At 40.8% G+C, this 6,000-nt stretch overlaps 1 long non-coding RNA gene across 1 annotated transcript in view; it reads left to right on the forward strand.

Annotated features, from left to right (window-relative positions):
• The window catches only part of LOC132892518 (uncharacterized), a 46,106-nt gene extending 41,934 nt beyond the window's left edge, over positions 1-4,172 (forward strand). Inside the window, exons 3-4 of the long non-coding RNA XR_009655451.1 lie at positions 3,672-3,727; positions 3,836-4,172. This is a non-coding gene — a long non-coding RNA (uncharacterized LOC132892518). The remainder of the gene's footprint in view (positions 1-3,671; positions 3,728-3,835) is intronic.
• Positions 4,173-6,000: the final 1,828 nt, after the last annotated feature.

The following is a 6,000-nucleotide window of genomic DNA, read 5'->3' on the forward strand; positions in this document are numbered from 1 at the left end:
GTTCCTCATGCAGAAAATCCTTAGAAAACAACCAATTTCCTGGTTTGCCCATTCCACCTGGCCATTGGACTGGGGTTGATATCCAGATGTAAGGCTCACTGAGACTCCTAATCATTCCATGAAACAGGCCCATAATCATGAAATGAACTGCGGACCACGGTTGCTGCCTATGTCCTCTGGGATGCCAAAATATCTGAATACATTCTGAAATAACAATTCAGCTGTCTGAAATGCACACTGTAAAAAATGTCTGTAGAATTAACAGGGAATTTATGTAAAATCATGACATAAAAAAACTGTAAATACAAAAACAATGAAGCAGTGTGTAATTTACATCAATATACTGTAAAACTCCTCACCAAATACCACTGTTAATTTAACAGTAAGAATATGTTGAATTGATCATATTTTTTTGTAGAATTTACAAATTGTTGTAGTTTAAACACAGACAAACTGTAATACTAAAACAGAATGTGATAGTTAAAATTACATAATTGCCCTGTTAAAAAAAATACAAAAACGGCCACTGTCGTGGCTCAGTCGACTAAGGCGCCATACTGTGAATCTGGGGACCCGGGTTCGATTCTGACCCAAGGTCATTTCCCAGTCTCTCTCTAGCTCATTTCCTGTCTCTACACTGTCCTATTCAATAAAGGTGAAAAAAGCCCCCCCAAAAAAATATCTGTCTAGTAGATCATTGAAACCAGCATACAAAAATCCCGTTGTTCTTACGGAAAAAAACTGGCAGCTGGAGTCACCAGAAAAAATCCATAAAATATACAGCAAAACGGTAATTGCTTTTACGGTACAGCTTGTACATTTTACAGTTAAATCCAGCATATAAAACACTGGACTTCTGTTATATTTGCTACTTTAAACTGTAAAATGTACATGCTGTGCTGTAAAAGCAATTACCGTTTTGCTGTATATTTTACGGATTTTTTCTGGTGACTCCAGCTGCCAGTTTTTTTCCGTAAAAACAACGGGATTTTTTTTACAGTGCAGTGGGGATGCCAGGTAGTCTCAGTGCCTTAGAAAATCTGTCCAGTTACCATGATGGTGGTTTTACTTTGATATGGTGACAAGTCTGTGATGAAGTCAATGGCCGGGTGGGATCAGGGTCTCTGAGATACAGGGAGGGGACAAAAGCTTACCAGAGGGAGGGGTTCATGGAACTTTGGTCTGGGCACCCTCAGAGCAGGAGGCAATGAAATGGTTGATTTCAGTTCACATGTTCTCCCACCAGTACTTGTTCTTTAGCATCTGGTGAGTCCACTGACTGCTAGGATGACCCACGGCAGGGGATGCATGTACCCATGTGATGAGTCTCCCTTGGAGGTGCTTAGCAACATAAAGGAGGCCAGGCGGACAGTTCACTGGACTTTTGTGAGGTTGAGAGGTTCTTATCTCCTGGTCCAAGTCCCAGGTGATGGCCTGAATGAAACAGTCAGGTGTGAGAATGGGGTGAGATTCGGGGTTACAAAGTGACAAGTTGAAGGTTCGCGACAGGGCGTCCACCTTGGTGTTCTTGGAGCCTGGATGAAAGGAGATTATGAAATTAAAGCGTGTGAAGAAGAGTGCCCACCCAGCAAACACACAATGTATATACGACGTAGTGGTTAGGTAGAGGTTTGGTAACATCAGGGAAATATGTCGTCATTATGTAGTAGGCACGTCCTAATACAATGTCGTGACAATACGTAACGACAACGGAGTGGTAATACGTAACGACAACGTAGTGGTAATACCTAATGACAACGTAGTGGTAATACCTAATGACAACGTAGTGGTAATACTTCAGCGACCAGGGGAGGGGGGGAGGTATAAAAGAGTAAACACAACAGAAAGCTTGAAGCAAGCAAAATTATTCAAAAAATGCTCAAATTCACTGAATGAACATGTACAGTTTCATTTTCCAGGGCACCTTCGGGCCGTTCGCCAATGCTTTTCATAGAAATTATCAATATCCCCCCACTTTCTTTCCAAATCCAATACCCGCCCCATCCCGTGACCCCCTCCACCACCCCACCCCGTTAACTTGGCGGGAAAAGGGCATATGCTGGCTGACCTCTATCCAATCATGCTTTAAGGCTCCGGATCGCCTCGGTCTTTCAAAACCTGTTGGAGCGACTTCCGGCCTCCCAGTTTTTTTTTATTCATGCGAAGGGAAGGTGTTTCGTTATAATTGGAGAGCTTTGATCAACAGAATCTTTCAAGGTAAGAATGTTACCCTTGCTATTGTTGTCACTAATCACCTTACATTCACATAGTGACAACAATAGCAAGGCCCTGTCCACATGGCAACAGATTCAGGTGAATCCGATACAATTGTTTATCGTTTCGGCCTGGCGTCCACACGGCACCGGTGTTTTGGATGCCCCAAAACGCAATCTTTTGAGAACGGGTTCCAGAGTGGAAAGATCTGGCAACGTTGCCGTTGCGAAGTCGTCTGGATGAGTAGAACGGATTTGTTTACGATGATGTCACAACCACATGACTGTCAGTGCTTCACGCCGAGTAGAAGTGTAACGAACTCGATGCGAGTTGTCAACAAATCCTATAACTTGGTTCATGAAACGCGCTTACAAAATATTTTCACTGTGAATATTTATTGTGTAATGGTGCAAAATGAGAGAGAGAGAGAGAGAGAGAGAGAGAGAGAGAGAGAGAGAGAATAGCCCTTAGGGCAGAGTCAATCCTGCCAGCAAAAATAGGGAAAAAAAGGAGCGATCTCACCTCTTCAGATGTTGGTTTAAGTCCTACAATACATTCCTCAAAAAGGGCGTAGAACAACAAATTAATCCATCAACGTGTAGCATTCAATTTATTCCGGACCATTAAAGACGCCGCCTTCCGCGTAGAATCACACGTCATCCTCGCCGCCATATTGGATGGGTCAAAGCGGAGAATGCATCATTCATGTGCTGCGTTTAACTGTCCCAACAGGTGTACCGTCCAAATGAGATCACATGGGATTACCTTTCACAGGTGAGACTGGAAAAATACTTTTCATTGTATTTGGTCATTATAATGTAATTTTACAAACAGATTTTTCTGACTTTGTGGCTAATATGAAGTCTCGCGCATAATAGTTTATGCGCATGCGTCCTTACTTCTTCTATTGTTCTGGTGTCTCCGAAGGGACCGTCTTACAGCACCCCTAGAGGTGTGGCATGTGTATTGCATCGTTTTCAGCAAGCGTTGCGTTGCCATATGGACCTGATATTTTACTGATCGTTGCCCATTTGGACGCAATATTTTTTTAAATAACATCTTGTTGCCGTGTGGATGTAGCTTGTGTTTGATGATACATTGTATGCAAATGTTATCGTTAAATGTTTATTTTAATGAATGTTAGTGTGTGAGTCTCCCCCACAGGAAAGCGTGCCGCAGCGCCATGTTGTTTGTGGGGGATGATGTGTGTGGTGGAGATCGTTTTATGAAAATATAGAAACACTACTTGAATAAATGACTTACATTTGTGATCTGTCAGTCTGAATATCTGTGCAATGACATCCAGTACTAATAATGTTACTTTTTGATGTGTGGTATTTTATCATAAAATCCAACCATTTTTTTAAATTTATGTCTTTAATTCATAATTGCATAATGCTCACTTGTTTTTATGTGGCCCATGACACTTAGCATTTCCTTTTTATGTGTTTTTATAGATTATTAGAGAAAGGTTCTGATGCGCCTAGATGAAATAGTGCAGAATTATCTGTAGGTACGTACCTCTTGCAAATATTTTATGTGTACATACATCACTTAATCTGACCATATAATGGTAAACAAGGATTTCCCAATTTATCATTGATTATAATTATATTTGCAGGCTCGCGCTGCTAAGGAGACAACTACTGTACCAACCCACCATTCATCTGATTCAGAAACCAGAGACAGCTGTTCGCTCTTTCACTGCTAGAATTTCTATTATTGAATACTGGTTCACCATTAAATATTTTCTAGAGCCAGAACAAAAATAATGGTTGGCATGTGTGTAAATATTGGAGTCAGTCTATGTAGGTTTTTATGCCATTTTAGTGTAATGTAATATCTGACCAGCGGCCATCATAAAAGTGCAGAATAATACCTTTAAGTTCCTTTGCATATTCATGATTACATTTGATTCAGGTAATGCATGTATGAATCTATTTCATCCTGTGAAACTACAACACATGACCTGTTATAATTGTCCTCGTACATACAGTTATCTTTTATATATAGTTTTATATATAACTACAACACATGACCTGTTATGATTGTCAAGTGTAATAGTACACACGGTTTTATATATCACATTTCTAACCTAACCTGGCTGATGCAGCTATTTTTTTTGTTGAAATAAATGCACCAACTATGCAAAATATTGTTGCTTCTTCCATGTTTTCTGCATATTACTACTCAGGTTTTGTAAGGTAGTAGAAAGGATGTGAAAATGTAAGGTGGTGAGAATGTGCCCACATGAGTGTGAAAGTATCCATAGGGTAGTGGGAAGGTCCCCATAGGGTAGTGGGAAGGTGCCCATAAGGTAATGGGAAGGTGGTGGGTACGTAATTTCTCTACTTACGACGTAGTAAAAACGTTGCTGGTAGTCCAGAATTTTACACAGTAACTACGTAAAAACACTACGCAACATCTACCAAACCACTACGTTGTAAGTAAGTAGTTACTACGTAAAATTGTTACCTGGGCATCTGGCTTGGCGTGGATTCAGTCTTTTGGCCTTCTTGAGATATTCTAGGTTCTTTTGGTTGGGCCATTATTAAAAAATGTTCTGTTTCTGGTCCACCGGCCAGGTGAGTGCCGTTTGTGCGGTTGAAATTTTTTTTTAAACGCGGTTTTTCGACATTTTTTTCAGGTTCGTAAATCTAAAATCGAACTTGACATTTACGCATTCCCAGGGCTTTCCACTAAGGCTCATACTAGCCAGCCATGACAAATAAGGAGATGACAATTCCCCTGTGAGAAATCGTGAGAGTGATGCAGTGCGCGTAGCAGCCGCTATCTCAGGCTATGAGGTTATGATGCTATGAGCCTGTGTGTGTTTGAGAGAGAGAGCAGCCCCTCCCCTTTCTGCTCCCTGAGTGGAGCTCGTCGCCTTGGTAACGGTGCTCAGGTGCAGGGAAGAGACACAATATGACAAGCAAAGAGCGCTTTTTCTCAGAGTTCCCTCTCCTCGAACAACAGTGATTTACACGGAAATGAAAGGAGCTATTCACAAAATTCTTTCACAGTGAGCGCTACAAGGCTCTCATGAACACATTGATGTAATTTTTTTTGTCTCTAGTGTAAAAAATGTGGACAATAGAGTGAGTTGAAAACAAGTGATTTTGTAGTAAAAGTGTTGTCAGGATTATAATGGGAGTCAATGGGGCAGCGCGCCTGTCCTCTTGTTACTTTCAGGCTTCTCATTCAAAAACTGTAAATCCTATCGTTTAGGTAGACACATTGTGTGAATCAAGACAAGTGTGACTCCCACTTTTGAGAAAATTATGTCTGTAGAGTGAAATTTGTGGCTGAAAACACAGTTTAAATGAGAAAGTTTGAGGTACTTTTTCAAGCTCTCTACACTCTAATTTAATGAGCTCCACTGAAGTGTAACGCCATAGACACCCATTATAAAGTCTGACTTTCTCCAGAATTGATCGGGAGTAAACACAAAATAAACTCCTGTGCACGCCGTTCCCAGGATTAAATGTATTTTCCACAGACCATTTATTTATTCACTTTACTCAAATACAAAGTAAAATGGCAGTAAATCTTTCTTTTCTTGCGTATTGCATCATGAGGCGTTCCTAGCTTGTAAATCTCTTATTTTCGGTGCATGACACATTCATGCAGCTGAGCATGCTATGAATTAACAACGACAACGGTCTGCAGTGGTGGCTACACAATTAAACACTCAGCGAACATTTCTCCATTTGTGTATGGAAATACACTCCAACGACTCAGTTTGGTTTCATTTACAACCAACGGTGTCTTTTGATGCCAGCACGT

This window comes from Neoarius graeffei, chromosome 10, assembly GCF_027579695.1.
Source record: "Neoarius graeffei isolate fNeoGra1 chromosome 10, fNeoGra1.pri, whole genome shotgun sequence".
NCBI classification, from domain to species: Eukaryota; Metazoa; Chordata; class Actinopteri; order Siluriformes; family Ariidae; genus Neoarius; species Neoarius graeffei.